The sequence below is a fragment of the Thalassophryne amazonica genome, chromosome 1 (assembly GCF_902500255.1).
Source record: "Thalassophryne amazonica chromosome 1, fThaAma1.1, whole genome shotgun sequence".
Classification (NCBI taxonomy): Eukaryota; Metazoa; Chordata; class Actinopteri; order Batrachoidiformes; family Batrachoididae; genus Thalassophryne; species Thalassophryne amazonica.
Genome location: NC_047103.1, coordinates 80,124,169 through 80,145,195, shown reverse-complemented (window position 1 = coordinate 80,145,195; position 21,027 = coordinate 80,124,169). Strand labels below are relative to the sequence as shown.

At 40.4% G+C, this 21,027-nt stretch overlaps 1 protein-coding gene across 3 annotated transcripts in view; it reads right to left on the bottom strand.

Annotated features, from left to right (window-relative positions):
* LOC117512002 (partitioning defective 3 homolog) overlaps nt 1–21,027 on the bottom strand; it is a 1,323,734-nt gene that overhangs the window by 219,979 nt on the left and 1,082,728 nt on the right. The window lies entirely within an intron of this gene.

The window sequence follows — 21,027 nt, the reverse complement described above, 5'->3', positions numbered from 1 at the left end:
AAGGCTGGTGTGCATTTGCTATGCTACATTTCCTGTACTACGGGGAACAGCACAGAACATGATGGACAGAAAAGGCAAAAATCAGTTTGCGTATCTATGAGGTTTTCATGTCGGCTGTACGGGAACAAATACATCATCTACACAGGGTAAACAGGACCAAACGATGTCCTTCAGGCAACAGCTGCCCTGAGAATTAAAGAAAATCTCATTCATTACACCAGCAGGAGCGAGCATTCAAGAAAAACACAGCACAACATCCACGTTATGATGATGGTCATTAATTCAAATGAGGATTGTCACACATTAGTACTGTATTTTCCGGAGTTTGTTTTTTTTTTTTTTTTTTTAATAGTGTGCGAGGTCCTACAACTTATAGTACGGTGTGACTTGTGTACCAAAAAATTCATGCATTCCTTAAGCCCCTTTCACAGTGGCATATTTGTTGAGCTGTTTATTGTGGCGTATCATCTACGCTGAGTTGAGCAGCTCTCCGCACACTTTTAGCAGCTCTACGTCAAGTTTTTTTCTCCCTGTGCAGCAGTATGTTGAGGGCTATGCACGTAGGACGGAAGAAATTAAACATGTTTAATTTTCTTCAGCATAGAGCGCTGGACACAGTTTGAAGCAGTTCTGTGCAGCACAGCGTTACTGCATGCAAGTCTGTGCAACACGGCACTCCTGTACACAACCAAAAACTGAGTGATGCATCCAGAGGAATCAGCTGAGAACATGAGAACAGGATCACACAGCCCACAGCACCTGTGTGTGCTCACAGCTGATGTGCTCAGAACAGGGAATCCAACCTCAACTCAGAAATCCAGAAACAGCAAGTCGCTCTCTCTCTCTCTCTCTCTCTCTCTCTCTCTCTCTCTCTCTCTCTCTCTCTCTCTCTCTCTCTCTCTCTCTCTGTCTGTCTGTCTGTCTCTCTCTCTCTCTGTGTGTGTGTCTGATCAAACAATAAGCGCTGTGACTAAATAAAAGCCTCATCTCTGCATGTCAGTGCAATCATCAAACGCCCTGATCAGGTCTGCTGATTTGATCAGACCTGATCGGCACAACCGGAGGTTTAAAAGTTTAGAGTCACAGCGCTTCATTCACGGCAGCCTTTACCATAGCCAGACTCAGCAGCATCTATACACAATGAAAATGATCCACCAAGACAAAAAATAATAAAAAATAATCATAATAATAACGTTTAATGACTCTGTTTCTGACGTGCACCACACCGTGCAGTAGAGAACAGAGCGCACTTCCACAGAGGCAGAAAATAGGAGCTTTGGCTACATACATGGCAGTAATGCAGCTGTAAAAACCTCATGATACAGTTCACTGTTGTTCAAGTGCAGTGATGTGTTCTGCACAGCCAGCAGGAGTGAACTGGTTTTACATAGCGGCAAAGACTACACGCGACTGTGTGCACACATTAAAAAGCAAACACATGTAGCTGCAAGCAACTCTACACGGAAAAAGGCTTGAGTATGCGTGCAGTTCGCGCGTATTTAAATTAAACACAACGCAGCAATACGCAGCTCTACGAATACACCAATGTGAAAGGGGCTTTACGAATAATTCATTCATTCATCTTCTACCGCTTAGTCCAATTAAGGGTCGCGGGGGGCAGGAGCCTATCCCAGCAGTCATAGAGCGCAAGGCGGGGTACACCCAGGACTGGAAGCTAGTCTGTCGCAGGGCCACAAACAGACAAACGAGCACAGACACACAAACACACACACCTACGGACAATTTAAAGACTCCAATCCACCTAACCCGCATGTCTTTGGATGTGGGACCCGGAGAAAACCCACGCACACACGGGGAGAACATGCAAACTCCACACAGAAAGGCCACGGGAACTGAACCCATGACCTTCTCGCTGTGAGGCAACAGTGCTAACCACTAAGCCACCGTGCTGCCGCTTTATGAATAATAATAATCAGAATTACTATTTACACAGGACTTTCCCAGGAATCAAAATAAAATAAACTCTAATAATAAAATGAGAAATGTCAATAATAAAAAGTACACAAAACTGCAGGAAAAAAAAATTAAAGAGCTCATAATGCTGAAAAAAGTGCAAAGGGTTTTTCCTCTTCAAGTGGCATTTTTTCACAGGTGCAACTTATACTCCGGAAAATAGGGTATGTTTTTTCGCTGTCTGCCTTTTTTCAACATCGACAACAAATCTGACATGGATTTGAATGTTGATGTGGCACACGTTTGATGCCAGTGGAGGATTTGATATAGCTGACATGGTCATCCACTCAAGGTGGCAACTTGGCAGGGGCAGCACAAGCACTCGCAAAAAAAAAAAAAAGCTTTCATTTGTGCAAGCTAAGTTTTTGATCGTTCATTTGGGCGTCAAGTCAATCCAAATCATGATACCTCTATGGCCAACCTGTTCTCACGGCAAGTTGTGATTCTGCAGCGCGAAATATACATTAATCTATTGGTTTGTGATATTGTGACGAAAAGCGCCTCATTTTTGTCACGGCAGCATGAATTCATTTTCATTCATTCCGTGATGGCTGCATGACATTAAAAGTGAAGGGGGCGGGGGGACAGGGGTGGTTATGGTTTGGGTGGGGGGAAGGAGTAAGATTAGGATATGGTTAAGGTTAGGGTTGGGGGTAGGAGCAGAGTTTGTAATAGTGAATTTAAAAAAGCGCTGTCACAAAAATTTGACTCATTTCGTCACGGGAGCACGAAAAACAAAAAAATGTGAGACTGGGCTGCTATAGCTGAAACACATTCATTTACATGTCCAAGTTAATGGGGCATACAAAGGAGAAGGGGAGGCTGCAAGTAATAGAGAATAAGATAATACGCTCCCTCCTCAACGCTCATCCCCGGTCACATTTATGCCCTGACCAATTCAATAAGGTTCATATGTTGTCAGTTGATTTTAGAGTATCCCAACTTAAATAAAATCACATGTGGTACAGATACTTGTATCTGCCCCAAATAACCTAATTTCTTCATTTAAGTTCAATTCAGAAAACCACAGCATTAACACTAGATCTAGTGCCTTGTCCTTGGTTATCCCCTCAGTCAGGTGCTTTGGGGCAACATCTTTCTCTTATACTGGTGCTAAGGTATGGAACCGCCTTGATGTACAGTGACGCAAATAAGTATTTGATCCACTGTCGATTTTGCAAGTTTTCCCACCTACAAAGAATGGAGAGGTCTGTAATTTTTATTTTAGGTACATTCAACTGTGAGAGACAGAATCTAAAAAACAACAACAACAACAAAAAATCAGAAAATCACAATGTATCATTTTTAAATAATTAGCATTTTATTGCATGAGATAAGTATTTGATACAATAGAAAAACAGACCTTAATATTTGGTATAGAAACCTTTGTTTGCAATTACACAGGTCAGACATTTCCTGCAATTCTTGATCAAGTTTTGCACACACTGCAGCAAGGAGTTTAGTCCACTCCTCCATACAGATCTCCAGATCTTTTTTTGTGTTTTAGCTCCCTCCAAAGATTTTCTATTGAGTTCAGGTCTGGAGACTGGCCAGGCCACTCCAGGACCTTGAAATGCTTAGTGCGGAGCCCCCAAATTAGTTGCCCTGGCTGTGTGTTTGGGGTCATTGTCATGCTGGAAGACCCAGTCACGACCCATCTTCAATGCTCTTATTGAGGGAAGGAGGTTGTTTGCTAAAATCTCGTGATACATGACCCCATCCATCCTCCCTTCAATACGGTGCCGTTGTACTGTCCACTTTGCAGAAAAGCACCCCAAAAATGATGTTTCCACCCCCATGCAATACAGTTGGGACGGTGTTCTTGGGGTTGTTCTCATCCTCCAAACACGGCGAGTGGAGCTGATACCAAAAAGCTCTATTTTGGTCATCAGACCACATGATCTTCTCCCATGCCTCCTCTGGATCATCCAGATGGTCACTGGTGAACTTCAAATGGCCCTGGATATGTGCTGGTTTGAGCAGGAGACCTTGCGAGCCCTGCAGGATTTTAAGCCATGACGGCATAGTGTTTTACTGGTCCCAGCACTCTTCAGGTCATTGACTGGGTCCTCTCGTGTAGTTCTGGGTTTTTTTTTCAGAATCATCCTTACCCCATGAGGCGAAACCTTGCATGGAACCCCAGACTGAGAAAGATTGACAGTCATCTTGTGTTTCTTCCATTTTCTAATAATTACGCCAACAGTTGTTGCTTTCTCACCAAGCTGCTTGCCTATTGTCCTGTAGCCCATCCCAGCCTTGTCCAGGTCTGCAATTGTGTCCCTGATGTCCTTAGACAGCTCTCTGGTCTTGGCCATGGTGGATAGGTTGGAGTGTCATTGATTGATTGAGTGTGTGGACAGGTGTCTTTTCTATAGGTAACGTGTTCAAACGGGTGCAGTTATTACAGGTAATGACTGCAGAATAGGAGGGCTTCTTAAAGAAAAACTAACAAGTCTATGAGAGCCAGAATTCTTGCTGGTTGGTAGGTGATGAAATACTTATTTTGTCCAATAAAATGCAAAATAATTATTTAAAAATCAGACACTGTGATTTTCTGATTTGTTTTCTTTAGATTCTGTCTCTCACTGTTGAAGTGTAGCTGTGATAAAAATTACAGATCTCCCCATTCTTTCTATGTGGAGAAAACATGTAAAATCGACAGTGGATTATTTGCCTCACAAAAAAAAAAAAAAAAAAAAAAAAAAAAAATCCTGCAGAAATAAACTGGATTTTAAAAACAGAGTAAAACATCTTCTTTCCCTGATGGTCAACAGTTTTACTAATAACTTTGTCTATCTTTAGACTTTATTTAAAAATATACTGTATATATAGTTTTAATAATGTGTAAATACCCTATTTATAAGCTCCTGTTGTTTATATTGTTAATCATTACCTTTCGTTGTATTTTTGTCTGTGATTTATATTGGACCATAATGGAAACAAGTGCCTATGTCGCTTTTTTGTGTTACCCTGTATATCAGGGGTAGGCAACCTGTTCCAGAAAGAGCCATGAGGGTGCAGGTTTTCTTTGCAGCCACTGACTCCACCAGGTGATTTTACTGATTAATATCACTTTGAGCAGATGGAATCAGTTAATCAGTGAAATCACCTGGTGGAGTCAGTGGCTGCAAAGAAAACCTGCACCCTCATGGCTCTTTCTGGAACAGGTTGCCTACCCCTGCTGTATATTAATGTATTTTAGACAGGCAACACAAGGGATGTATCCATGTTGTGTTATGTTGTGTGAAATGCTAATCTGTAGAGAATAGACCCAGTGGCACACATCTAAATGGGCAGAAAAATTACAATAAAGAATATGAAATAATTATAATTATAAAATAATTAACACTTTTTACTAGACATTCTATAACACCTCACAGCCATGAAACCAAACAGATTTTGTAAAACATCATTGCAGTGACTAAAAAAGTCACATGACTCCTGTCCATTGACACATTTGTGACACATTTTGCCAATCCAACAAAACATTGCATTACCACTGGATATTATCTTTGGAGCCACAAATAATCAAACATAAGAGAAAAAACCCAAAGTTGTGATGTCATCGTGACTGACCATAAAGTGAGTTTGGGCAGAGAACCATTCCAAACAGGTCAATTCACCTGGACAATTTACAACTATTTAGTTCAAAGTGTAAATTTTGTCATTTGTAAATGTCAACATGAAGTTCAAGGTCAATATATTTTCTTGTCAGTTGTTTCCCTTTAATGTTCCTTCATTTGCTGTAAAACACACCATTTTCAGATATGCACTTAAAATTTTCATTTTCCAGGTGAAAGATGGCAGTGCAGTGTGGGCGTAAGGACAAAATAGAGTAATTTCAAGTTTTGTAATCCTTCTTTGGCTGCATTCTCAAAGGGCTACTCTACTTGAAAACAGGAACATAGTAGTGGATAGGCACCAATGCACTTCATTCATATTACATTTTGTTGTCTCCTGGGTGGTTCTACATAAATGCAACAAGTTCATGCCACTCTGCCTTGAGAAAAAAAAAGAATTCTATGTGGCATGTTTCGCAAACCACAATTAACATAAGCACTTGTGATTTTTTTTTTTTTATTAATGTGGACCTTAGCAGAGGTACATCACCTAATTCACACTGACTGTGACATTAATTTCAAACCCACAAAGGAACACTCGGAGGGAGAGGAAATGTCAGGCACAAACAAAAGCCCTCTCCAAAACATGTTGCCATAGCACTGGGAATTAAATGGCAAAGTAGAACTCAACCTTACATTTTAATCAACCTGGCAACCTGCTGGATGTGAAGGAGCTGGAAACACTAGAAAAAAATCATCTTGGAACAACAGATGAGTTGGTAAATTGTAATTAGTTACCACTCATACAATTAATGTATGTACCTCATTAAAGGGAACTGATATTTGACGCTAGACGTGACGGTTTTACTCTGTTGGAACTGCAAGAAGTGTTACTAAAGACTCACGAGCTGTTATTAAAGGCTTAACACAAAAGCTGTGATCGTAAAAGATTCATTTGTTTACCAATGAATTATTGAGAGGTAAGATTTAATCAAAGCTACAGATGTTGCAGTCAGAAAGTGTCATTAATCTCACTTTGATTGCATCTAAATGAAAACACAGACGATTAAAAAAAAAAATCACAGCAACTGATTGTTGATTGCAGAGTTAATTACAAACACCAAATAAGAGACAGCCAACAATAAAAACAAACAAACAAAGTGGTCACACTAGACTGCCTCAGATCATATGATTAAGGAAGAATACTGTTCAAGAGTTGAACAGACAGTATTCTGCACCTGGATGATTTTATTTTATTTAAACTTCACCTCAACTTCAACTTCACCTTGCTCGGGGTCACCACTAGGGGTTGCACAGACCAGTAGATCAATCAGCCAGTCCATCATACTGCACCTCAATGACACTCCTAAATTTGATGTTGACTAGTGAATAATCCCGTGGACATGGCACGCTGTCTGCCAATACTGTATGTCACTGTTTTCCTTCAAAACAATAGCAGAACATTTTATTCTGAAGGCACTGACATATTCATGCATGCAAACGGGTAGTATAAGGAGAATTTATTGAAAAACTGTTTCTTAATGTGTCCTGCAAATTTATTGTGACACACTGGAGTAAAAACTTGACACCACAAATAACCGCTGTCCACTTCTTGTCAGTCTGTTAATGTGAAAATTCTTCTTGTGCTATTCACACTATGGATGCAAAAAGCAAAAGTTGTGACAGGAAGGACCACAAATACAAGTGATCAGGATGTGTCTGCCAGCACCACATGCTTCAGGTCCAAATGCCAAACACATTGACATGATCTGGATAGAGGGTGACCCAGATTTCCAGTGCAGGAAAAAGCAGACTACATGGACATCACCAGAGCGACAAAGTGTGTGTTTGACCATGGGTTTCCAGATGTGGGTTTCGAAAAGCATTAGAAAAGCTTTAAAAAAAACCAAAAAAAAAAAAACCCATAATGTGTACTCATACATCGAATTTTCTCTTGTATTTATATTTCAGTCTTTTCTTCATTTGCACTTAAATTGAACTTGCAAAAGACAAGGGTTGAAATTACCACTTGTTACCGTAAAAGATGTTATAATTCGTCGGTGTATGCATTACTTTTTATGGATACAGGTGATCACTATAAAGCAACCTCATGTTATTTTATTAATGGCAGCATCACTGGTTAGTTGATCTTGACTTTCAAAAATCATGCAACACCTGATGTACAAACAGAATGGGACCTGGGAGGCCTCAAAATGAGAACCTATCCATTGGGAGTAAAACATACCAACTGCATTCACCACGATGTTGCCACTAATCTTCAGTAGTGAGCCAGTGGTGCATTTCTCTTATACAACACAGACCACCAAATCTGCGCCCCTACTACTTAAAAAATGCAATGATGTTAATAAAAAAATTTGACATTAATTCTTGTTTTTGATGATGATTGAAACATCACTTATGCAAAAACATCTGGTCTATTCCATCAGCCTGTTTTCTGGACTGCAGTGATGAGTTTTAAAAGCAGTGTACAACTTTTACAGCTTTAAAATTCCCCTCACCTGAAGTGTGAAATGTGAATTTCACCACAAAGTAATGCTTCCCAGCTGATAAGTCAATGACGTCAAGCTTCAAAGTGAAGAAATGGTAAGACGGAATGGAGAAATCCTCACAAACGTTCTCCAAGATAAACAGCTAGACCTTTTATCAGCAGTAGAAAATGCATTAGGCCCCTCATCATCTAATTTCACCACCATGCAAAGTTGAGTTTTGGGCTAAATTTTCATCAGGGAAAAACACAGTAGTGAGTGTTTCTTTAGTTGTGGATCTTTGGGTTCTTTCGCTTTGCCTGCCAGGTTCTCTGGAGCAGCTTGCATGCAAGGGACTTCAAGGGCCTTGCACTGCTGAGCTCAGTGAGCTCTGTATCTTTTTCTCTGAGCGTCTCCCTCCTCTCTCTTTCTGCCTCCCTGTCTCTCGAGCCCATGCTCTAAGGAGCTTTAGAAACTCGACTGGGTAATGGGAGAAGCAGTCAATCAAATTGTGGTTGCAAAGGTGATGCTTTGTTTCACGCTCGCTTCCCACAAATCCCATCGAGCCTGGCACCTGTCAGGTTACTGTTCTGAAACGCAGCTTCCAACGCCAGTCACCTAAACCCCAGGGTCCCACTTGCAGATGGAGGGGTTGACTTGTCAGCTGCCTGTCGAAAAATGAGGTCAAATCATTTTGCTCAGTCTACCTTTTTCTTTATATGTTGAACCAAAACAATTACAAAAAAGAAAACTATTTTCAGGTGTTTCAAACGAGTTTACTTTTGTATAAACTTGGTTTTTGAGAAAGGAGCATTTATATTATGGTTTTCAGGTGAAAAATAATATGTACGCATGTTGAGTTTGGTAAAAACAAACACAAATAACTTCTAGATTTCAATCAGTGTCCTTCAATTTTACAGAGCCTGACAGCATTGTCAAAACATCAGTGGTGCTGCCAGATCTAATAACATCGAGGTTAGTAAAAACTTGCCAAATGAGCTCTTGTTGTGCTATGATCCCATAGAGGAACAGTAAAACCTGATATGTCAGAGTGGGCAGGATCTCTGGACGCCAACAACAACCAGAGGTCCTTGTATGTATAAGGGTTTATAAGCTTTGGCTTGACTCATTCCAGTTTTACAGTCAGAGTGACCTTCCCATTTAGCCTTTGTTACTGAAAGTCTATTAGGCAGAGAGGCGATTTCTCCAGCTGTAGCCTCTTCTTATGAACTGTAGTGGATAAACAACAGCACAGCTTTGAAAGCTCTAGTAACTCTTGGATGAATGCCTTTATTGGCAGTGCAGTTTCGCTTGAGGACGGGTGCTAAAGGGGAAAAATATGACGCATATGCCGTAATTTTTTAACTTTCGGGGACGGAAACACAGCACTTTCTCTGAGATTTTTAGCAAATTACACGAAAAGTGAAAATACAAAGAAAAAGTGACAATGCGGTGGAAAGTGGACATGTTGCAGTTTGTTTATGACCCGGAGCTCAAACGTGTTGGGGCAGTTTGGCAGGTGAGAGAACGTAGCTACTCTGGTTAGCTGTGTAGGCTAACACTTACCAACACGACCTCTCCCATTTGCTTCGTCTTCCCTTCTCCACTGGGAACTGAAAAAAACTGCACTTTTCGCAACTGCTTGGGTGATTGCAGCTGAAAACAAAACAGTACACCATTTGGTCATATGACATTATGCTGTGTATACATTGCGCAACGGGAGCAGCTGTCTCCGTAAGTGGTCAAATCCCGCAATATCACGCAGGGTTCAAATGAGACTCTGCTGTCCTATTATAGCACAAAACGAACGCATGAAGTGTACAAAGAGCCCAAAATGCAAAACAATAAACATACAACCCCAATTCCAATGAAGTTGGAGATGTTGTGTAAAATGTAAATAAAAACAGAATACAATGATTTGCAAATCCTCTTCAACCTATAATGAATTGAATACACCACAAAGACAAGATGTTTAATGTTGAAACTGATAAATTTTATTGTTTTTGTGCAAATATTTGCTCATTTTGAAATGGATGCCTGAACACGTTTCAAAAAAGCTGGGACAGTGGTATGTTTACCACTGTGTTACATCACCTTTCCTTCTAACAACACTCAATAAGCATTTGGGAACTGAGGAGACTAATTGTGAGTGTCATGATTGGGTATAAAATGAACATCCCCAAAGATGGGGCGAGGATCACCAATTTATGAATAACTGTGAAAAAAAATAGTCCAACAGTTTAAGAACAATGTTTTTTGACATTCAATTGCAAGAAAGGGTTTTTTTCTTTCTTTTTTGAAGAACCATACCTTCGAGTTCAAATTTGGTTATCCTTCAGAAATGTTGAACAAGTAACTTTTTTCCAGGAGACCAAAATGTTTCCAATGGCAGAAAACATTTTCATTCCATATTTGTTATACTAAAAAAAACAAAAAAAACATGTCCTTGTAAAAAGTGTTTTGGACACGCCAGTCTTCCAAAGTAGAGACATGAAAATTGTTTACTTCAAGATTAAAGTAAAGGCAGAAGACTCTTTGTGTAATTGCTGACAGCTTTAAAAGTGACTGTAATGTCACTGATGCAAAGAATTGAGGCAAAATTCTGAAAATCTAATCTAATTCACCAAATGGCTCCATGACATCCAGATAAGGGCAAACTGACACCTCACTCTCACAACACCAATGCTCGACCATTGAGAAATTCTGGCTACATCACACACATCTTGTTGCCTAATGTGGGCAGAAGGCCATAAGAAACCTCCGGCAAATTTCACGGTACATAAATCCAAGCACTGTGTCTGTTCTACTTTGTCAGTGTACATAAATGGGATGGGGTCATTCAGGGTTTATGACATTAAAGGAAGTCTTTCAGGCAATTTCAGCGCAATTTAGTTCCATTTACTTGGTCAAAAGAACCAATATTTCAATGTAAGATTTGCAAAGTTGTATGATGTTTATAGAGGTCAAAATCATAAGGCACAGATGGCTTTCCCTGAGGTATTCTCATATGATATTATTTACTATAGTGCAGAAGACAGTGTACCAGCTATCTCATACCAATTTGCTGGGTTTGTTCTGCTTTAAAAATAATCTATTTTTATATTGAATCAAGTACATAAGTAGACAGAGACCAGGGTTGGGCAGTTGGACAACTGCATCATCCATTGCCAATGGTTGACCAACATCACAATGTAGGGTTACCACAATGATGTCATGCCCCTAGCGTGCCACACACACACACACACACACACACACACACACGCACACACACACACACACACACACACACACACACACACGCACACACACACACACACACACACACATGCACACGCACACATGCACACACACTAATTCCATCCCTGCTACGTCATTAACATATGTATTTATTTATTCTCATCAGGGATATCCCCAGAGACCAAACTGAGCCAGAGAGTGTACAAATGAAAGATGGTAGCGAGTCTTAATTTGGATGTAAAACAGATGAATTGATGGGGCTGAGCTGAGATGGTGCTTCAGCATTGGGTGTAACTGGTTGGATCAGACAGGTCTGGTGGCTGCAGTGATGTGCAACATGTAGAGGCGGGTGCTAGAGGCCTACATTGGGATTGGGTCCCATGGCACCCGAAGTAAATCTTGCAGGAAGAGGCAGTAAGAACTTCGCTGTGGGTGGGAGCGGGTGGGGAAAAGAAATACACGGCAAGTTTGGAAACGACAGGATGACTCAATCAAGAAAGGAGAATCGTATGCGGTGTCCACATACTACTTTCAGCTTAAATAGAACACTTATAATTTAATAGGAGTAGCACAAAGGAAGAACAGTAGAGCAGATACACAGACAGGCACAGCAAGAGTAACCGTAGCAACAGTGAGGTAAATAAGTATTTGATCCACTCTTGATTCTGCAAGTTTTCCCACCTACAAAGAATGGAGAAGTCTGTAGTTATCATAGATACACCTCACCTGTGAGAGACAGAATCTTAAAAAAATAATCATAATTCATAAAATCACACTGCATGATTTTTAAATAATTAACTGCATTTTATTTCATGAAATACATATTTCATCACCTACCAACCAGCAAGAATTCTGGCTCTCACAGACCTGTTACTTTTTCTTTAAGAAGCCCTGCTATTCTGCACTCATTACCTGTATACATTGCACCGGTTTGAACTTGTTACCTGTATAAAAGACACCTGTCCACACACTCAATCAATCACACTCCAACCTATCCACCATGGCCAAGACCAAAGAGCTGTCAAAGGACACCAGGGTCAAAATTGTAGACCTGTACAAGACCGGGATGGACTACAGAACAACAGGCAAGCAGCTTGGTGAGAAAGTAACAACTGTTATAATACTGGCATAATTATTAGAAAATGGAAGAAACACAAGATGACGGTCAGTCTTCCTTGTTCTGCGACTCCATGCAAGATCTCACCTTGTGGGGTAAGGATGATTCTGAGAAAACCCAGAACTACACAGGAGGACATTGTCAATGACCGGAAGAGAGCTGGGACCACAGTTGCAAAGATTACATTAGAGACACACTATGCCGTCATGGTTTAAAATCCTGCAGGACACACAAGGTCCCCCTGCTCACGTCAGCACATGTCCAGGCCTGTTTGAAGTTCACCAGTGAACATCTGGATGATCCAGAGGAGGCATGGGAGAAAGTCATGTAGTCTGATGAGACCAAAATAGAGCTTTTTGGTATCAACTCCACTCACCATGTTTGAAGGATGAGAACAACCCCAATAACACCATCCCAACCATGAGGCATGGGGGTGGAAACATCATTTTTGGGGGTGCTTTCCTGCAAAGGGGACAGGACGACTGCAGCGTACTGAAGGGAGGATGGATGGGGCCATGTATCACGAGATTCTGGCAAACAACCTCCTTCCCTCAGTAAGAGCACTGAAGATGGGTCGTGGCTGGATCTTCAGCATGACAATGACCCGAAACACACAGCCAGGGCAATTAAGTAGTGGCTCCATGAGAAGAATTTCAAGTTCCTGGATTGGTCTAGCCAGTCTCCAGACCTGAACTCAATAGAAAATCTTTGGTGGGAGCTGAAACTCGATACCTGTAAGATCTGGAGAAGATCTGTATGGAGAAGTGGACCAAAATTAGATTCTGTCTCTCGCAGTTGAAGTGTACCTACAATAAAAATTACAGACCTCTCCATTCTTTGTAGGTAGGAAAACTTGCAAAATCAACAGTGGATCAAATCCTTATTTGCCTCACTGTATATGAAACCATCTATAAGAAATGAAACAAACAGCCCCATTAATCTCTTTATTAATAGCCTAAATGACATGTTTCTCCCATGGGATGGGAGGAGACACAAAATCAATTCATGTCTATTACTGTGCAGGTATAAATTCTTAGTGTTTCACGGGTGTGGACGGGACTGAAAAAACACATTGCGGGAACAGGCAGGAGTCTAACACACACATTGCAGATGCGGGTGGTAATGGTCCGAATTTCAGCGGGTGCGGGATGAAGAAATCAGTCCCATGCAGGTCTCTAGTGTGTGCTAGCTGGCAAACACCCTCTTCAGCGCCCCCCACGTCCCACACACATATGCATATACACATTTATTGTTGTCACTACAATACCTAAAGGAGAAAAACCCCACCATTCTGCACAAACTGTAACTTCTTATCTCTTTGGTCTAATATTTGCTATTTCAGTTGGAAGAAAAACTGTTGGCCTATTTAGAAACAACTAGCGTGTTGACCGTGGGGGGTGCACAGGCTCTAGATTGGGTAGTGATTTTTAAATGGACCACAATGGAAAGTGTTTCACTTACTTGTGTCATCTATGTATTTTTAACATATTTACAATTACATTATGTAGTTACATTAAACTTACTAAATAAAATTACACATGCACGTACTCACACTTTTAATATATAGATGATTTACCAGCCCCTGCTAGAAAGGCATGTTAGTCCAGAATGTAATTAGCAACGTGTGGGGGTAATTAGCAACGTATGTATGGGTTCATATACCTGATGATAGATTAGTACCTCTTCAGCAAACTGAAAGATAAAATGTTGATGTGCACATGATCGTGATGCACCAGTGCATGTACACAGGCTGTGCTGCATTAATGCACTTTGTACTTAGAATAATTAAAACATGAATGTGGGGTTGTGATCATGGTGAAACTTTGTTGCACTTCTGATTTGCTGACACTCTTCAAAATGCAGAAAACATGACACGCAACATCTGTTCTCATCTTGTGTATGTGTTTCATTAAATAGATGCCCGTGCCCATTCGTGGAGCGTGTGGAAGCAAAGAGCCCAGCTGACAGCATCTCCTGCCCAGTGGCACCTGCAAAAAAATGAAGGGCGCCACTCCCACACAGTGACATATTATGGATTGAATTGACGTGCAAATGAATGATAGGAAACTGGTTTGCGCAAATGAACGATAACTTTTTTGATTGAGAGAGAGTGAGAGAGAGAGAGAGAGAGAGAGAGAGAGAGAGAGAGAGAGAGAGAGAGAGAGAGAGAGAGAGAGAGAGAGAGAGAGAGTACTCCTGCTACCCCCTCCATGCTGGTCAGTGACCCCCTGTATCAGGAACCGCCACTGGCAAGACAACAACCACTGAAAGTGGCATGCACTGAAAAAATGAATCCCAGTTTGTCTGCAAGGAAATACGTGGACAAATGTTTGGCTGTCGTGAGCTATGCGTGGGTGCGCCAGCAAAATGCCACAGGGAAGACAATGGGTTGCCCCAAGCTACAGTTAGTCTCTTTCTACCTACTTTGTTAAAGATATCGAGATCTCAAGCCAGCACAATTAGCATCAGCTCCTCTTCTAAGGTCTGTCTCAGACTGACTGTTCCTGCCAGTAGATTTACCATGAGCAACCATGTTGTCTATTCAAACAAGTGATGGTGTGTGTGGTCTAATCTGCAGATAAGATAAAGGGTAAATTAATTACATATCCACAGTGCTTTTCATTCCATTGTACATGATCAAAGTGCTTTACAATGATGACCCAAATTCAACCCATTCACAGGCACCAATCTCAGTGTGCTGCCACTCCGCTGAACACTAAGAGCAACTTGGGAATTAAATATATTGTTCAAGGGCAAATTAGTAAGTACCCTATCTGACCCAGAATCAAACTGAAGCTCCTCTGGTCATAAGCCTGCCTCTCAATCCAACAGGCAACCATCTCCCAAACCATCCATTTCTATACTTGGTTCTTGGAAATACTTCTGATTTATATAACCCCTGGCAAAAATTATGGAATCACCGGCCTCGGAGGATGTTCATTCAGTTGTTTAATTTTGTAGAAAAAAAGCAGATCACAGACATGACACAAAACTAAAGTCATTTCAAATGCCAACTTTCTGGCTTTTAGAAACACTACAAGAAATCAAGAAAAAAATTGTGGCAGTCAGTAACGGTTACTTTTTTAGACCAAGCAGAGGGAAAAAAATATGGAATCACTCAATTCTGAGGAAAAAATGATGGAATCATGAAAAACAAAAGAACGCTCTAACACATCACTAGTATTTTGTTGCACCACCTCTGGCTTTTATAACAGCTTGCAGTCTCTGAGGCATGGACTTTAATGAGTGACAAACAGTACTCTTCATCAATCTGGCTCCAACTTTCTCTGATTGCTGTTGCCAGATCAGCTTTACAGGTTGGAGCCTTGTCATGGACTATTTTCTTCAACTTCCACCAAAGATTTTCAATTGGATTAAGATCCGGACTATTTGCAGGCCATGACATTGACCCTATGTGTCTTTTTGCAAGGAATGTTTTCACAGTTTTTGCTCTATGGCAAGATGCATTATCATCTTGAAAAATGATTTCATCATCCCCAAACATCCTTTCAATTGATGGGATAAGAAAAGTGTCCAAAATATCAACGTAAACTTGTGCATTTATTGATGATGTAATGACAGCCATCTCCCCAGTGCCTTTACCTGACATGCAGCCCCATATCATCAATGACTGTGGAAATTTACATGTTCTCTTCAGGCAGTCATCTTTATAAATCTCATTGGAATGGCACCAAACAAAAGTTCCAGCATCATCACCTTGCCCAATGCAGATTCGAGATTCATCACTGAATATGACTTTCATCCAGTCATCCACAGTCCATGATTGCTTTTCCTTAGCCCATTGTAACCTTGTTTTTTCTGTTTAGGTGTTAATGATGGCTTTCGTTTAGCTTTTCTGTATGTAAATCCCATTTCCTTTAGGCGGTTTCTTATAGTTTGGTCACAGACGTTGACTCCAGTTTCCTCCCATTCATTCCTCATTTGTTTTGTTGTGCATTTTCGATTTTTGAGACATATTGCTTTAAGTTTTCTGTCTTGATGCTTTGATGTCTTCCTTGGTCTACCAGTATGTTTGCCTTTAACAACCTTCCCATGTTGTTTGTATTTGGTCCAGAGTTTAGACACAGCTGACTGTGAACAACCAACATCTTTTGCAAAATTGCGTGATGATTTACCCTCTTTTAAGAGTTTGGTAATCCTCTCCTTTGTTTTAATTGACATCTCTCATATTGGAGCCATGATTCATGTCAGTCCACTTGGTGCAACAGCTCTCCAAGGTGTGATCACTCCTTTTTAGATGCAGACTAATGAGCAGATCTGATTTGATGCAGGTGTTAGTTTGGGGGATGAAAATGTACAGGGTGATTCCATAATTTATTCCTCAGAATTGAGTGAGTCCATATTTTTTTCCCTCTGCTTGGTCTAAAAAAGTAACCGTTACTGACTGCCACAATTTTTTTCTTGATTTCTTATGGTGTTTCTTAAACCCAGAAAGTTGGCATTTGAAATGACTTTAGTTTTGTGTCATGTCTGTGATCTGCTTTTTTTCTACAAAATTAAACAACTGAATGAACATCCTCCGAGGCCGGTGATTCCATAATTTTTGCCAGGGGTTGTATAACAGCTGAGTGGATCCTTGTCATTTGATTGGTGCTTTGTATGTCACATGACATGGATTATACTTCCCATTTGTGTTGCATTGCATTTAGAGTGCGATTTGGTTCCATTTAGAGTGCAAATTTGGTTCCATACATTTGGTAACATTGCACTCTGCACACACGCACACATATGTGTACACGCATGCACGCACACAAAAGAAATCTACTGCACTGTAAGCCGTCTGGATGCTGTTAGCAGGAAGTTAGAATGACAAGATGGACTTTCTCTGATTTATTCATGTATTTATTTTTTTGCTGCACTGAGGAAATACACAGTCCTTTTTTTGGTAGTACACGCACACACAAGCGCATCCCTTTTGTGTGAGCACACGCATCGCATTTACGCAGGAAAACAACAGAAGTGAGATGACTTAATTGAGCTAACTGATGGTGCACACACACACACACACACAAAATCCACTCCGCTGTAAATCGTCTGATGCATGAAAAGTTGAAAAGCTGACGTGATTTTTGGCTGGACTGAGGAACTACACAAAGTCCTTATTTATTTATTTATTTATTTATTTTTTATGGAAGTCCGCAGTCGCACAGCATCATGGACTACACATCACAATTTGGACTTTAGCAGCAGTGGAACACCAAAATGTAAGTACCTTTTCTATTGTTTATAAATTAATAAAATATTTATATCAATTATATAAAACAAAAAATGAATGTTTTTATATTCTTTCAATGGAATGAATATTTAATTCGGTGAAAGCTGGAACAAACCATTCAACTCGGCTTCACCTCCTTGAATGGTTTGTTCCAGCTTTCACCTCATGAAATATTCGTACCATTGAACTCATAAACATTTATTATTTGTATAATATTCCACGTGCGTTTACACATTTATTTTTAATAGAGAAATAAATAAACAAAACTGCAGCATTCAACTTTCAGCATTACAATGCAGAGAGCTGTTCAGTTCTTACAACTACTGTACATCGTTTTTGTGTTGCCGTTCATTCTTGTGGTACAAGATGTTGGCTTGCTGCCAGATCTGTGACCACAAGCAGAACTCAGAAAGTAAAAATAGCAGTAGGATCCACAATAGTCCCTTTGATCAGTACTTCTCTGGGGGCCACCTTAGAAGGTCGTAACAGAATCCAGGTCAGGGTTAAATGCTGCCTATTTCTCTGAAGACTGACTGACAGCCAGGAATGAGCAGCTTTCCAGAGACCAACTGGTTCTTTTTCCTGCTTCCTGACCTTCAAACGGGAAGTTAATGTTATCTCTGCAGATCCTTAACATTCAAATCTACAGTGGAGACCATCTAAAGACATGAGTAAAACGATCCTGCTTTCAAACTGGATTTGGATTTAACCAAAAGACATAATAAGGTTCCGGGTTCAAATTCCACCCCTGCCACATTTCTCCATGTAATGTGTCAGGAAGGGCATCTGGCGTAAAACCTGTGCCAATTCAACATGCAGATCCACCTTGGATTTGCTGTGGCGACCCCGAGTGCAAACAAGGGAGCAGCCGAAGGGACTTACTTTTACTTTTACATAATATGAAGTTGAAAGTTCAGTGAAGCCCTATTAATTCGACAACACACTGATAAAATTGACAATTGTGTTGCATTAGTGCTTTATATTTGGCAACAAAAAAAGATTTATTAGGTTGAAATTATACGTAAATGCAAATTGTTGATTATGTTTGTGACGATGGTTAAATTACCAGAGTCTTAAATCTGAATGCGTCAAACTCCTTTTTGCAGATCATAAATACAAAGCATGTGTGCAGTGGATTAAGTTATATAATCACAAAGGCAGCAAGACAAATGTTACAGGCAAGCAGCTGGGCTGGCAAAAACAAGATATGTAAAGCAGCTCAAGGTGCAAAACAAAAATACAGTATTGAGCATGTGGGGCATCCATCAAATCAGCACTCACAACATATAATCCTGTGCCTGCAAATAAAATTCTATACTGAGGTACAAATACTTTAAGCTCACACCCCCGTCTAAATATAAGCCTGTGTTTATAATTAAAATGAAACGCTAAGCTTTTTATGCTGAAATATACCTGTGAAGGTGAGAACTCACTAATACCAAGAGAGCAGGAAGGAGAAGATAAGACAATTCAGTGATGGCGTACTGTAATACAAAGCGAATTTACAAAAGACTCTGTAGGATAAAACATAACACTGTGGTGCCACGGAGGAATATGAAACTACTTCCAAGTCGTCAGAAGAACTTTGGCACAGTCTGAATAAGCTGAACACTGAACCTGAAAATCCATTAATGAATGAAAGCGACAATGCGTCTGCTAACATGTTGTCTCCTCATTAAGGAGGAGATCTGAAGAAGTCCTGTTTTGTTGTGTGAAAATCACTAAACAGATTGCTGCTAATATTCCATCTGGCATTGAAGGAGAAACACAGAGAGGACCGTCAGTTACACACAGGCCTTCTTGATATTCCAACCAAAAATCATAAGCATGATGTTCATCACTGATCACCATCTTTAGAATCTTGTCATTTGAATGCACATACTGAGTAAACAACAGTCAAACACTGCTTTGATGTATTTCTTTTACATTTAGAGGATGAAGAGAGTATCACGAGTGGTGTGACGTGTGTACGTCGGCTTGCCAAACTCAAAACATGCTGTTCTCAACTATATATAATATTGGTCAGTCTATTGGTTTTACAGATACAAAAGAGTAAATGCAAATTATGTTAAAATGTCAAACCATGGCCAAAAATGGAGATGCGGTGGTCCTCACCTGTATGTCAAAATCTAAAATTTCAAGGTTAAATATGCTGTAGTTCATACAGAAATACAGAGAGAAATTTTGTGGATCCACTTATTCACTTACTGTACTCACTCACAACCTTCATTACGATGATATGTTCTCTGCTAATCAGATCAAATTTATATTGTTTCATCAAGCACCTCAAAGGCCTGAATGTTTTGGAAAGTGCACTATAAACAATGAGTCAAGTTGATGTGATCAGGTGTCTGTGTGGCTGCAAATAGGAAGGTTAAATAATATCTCAGATAACTCCTCTATGTACTCTCTGACTGGCTGATTACCGGTCTGATATTTTTCCATATCCGGACCAGTTACCATGACAATCGGCCCGCAATGCATATTTTTGTTACAAAACAGGAAGCTAAAAACACGATTAGAAAAACCAAGTCGGACGAGAATGTACTCCATACATATCTATACAGTATCGGAAAAAAAACCACACAGATTGAAATCTTACCAGCTAACTACTGGACCATCTGTTAGCAAGTTCTTCACAGTGGTGAAGAAAGTGAGTGAGCCCAACACCGTCAGCAGCATATCGGGGTGATAATGTCAGTTTGCGTGTTCATATATATAGGAGCCATATAATAAACAAATTATAAACCTCGCTTGCTCTGTACTTGGATATCAGACCTCTGTGTTCTTTGCACAGACCTCGCTGACGCCCGGCCCGTACTTACACCTCGGTCGCATATTTCCCCGGAAAGACCTCACATTCCATTAATAATCCTTTAGTATTGGACGAATATCATAGAAAGGTGTTTCCATAACTCTAACAATTACTCGAACTGATTGCAGCCCTGTGTTTTTTAACCAACTGTTGCAAGGAATTGCCATCCTCTGCTTCGGAAGCGGAGGAGCTTACATGACATGGTTGCTATAGCACAACATGATATCCTGGAAAAAACATGTGGTTGCGTCTGACAGACATAACCTTGACTTTAGACGTAGGGATCAGTGGCCTTCTCGAAGCAGAAGCTGTGCTGGTCCATGGATTTACCTGCACACTGGAGGGGGTTGATAACTTTGCCATATCTGCTACATGAGTGTGAGGATTCTCCCTCTGCAGCACATTATAAAAACCCTCCCCACACACACACACACACATACACATAAACACACACACACACACACTGCGACAGATACACAAACAGTAATAAAACACACACCTGAGCCTAGCAGTCACAAAGGTCACAATCCCTCAAGACAGTTGTCAATCACAGGAGGTGTGTAATATCCGATCTATTAATAACTCCCTGAGAGGCACCGGGA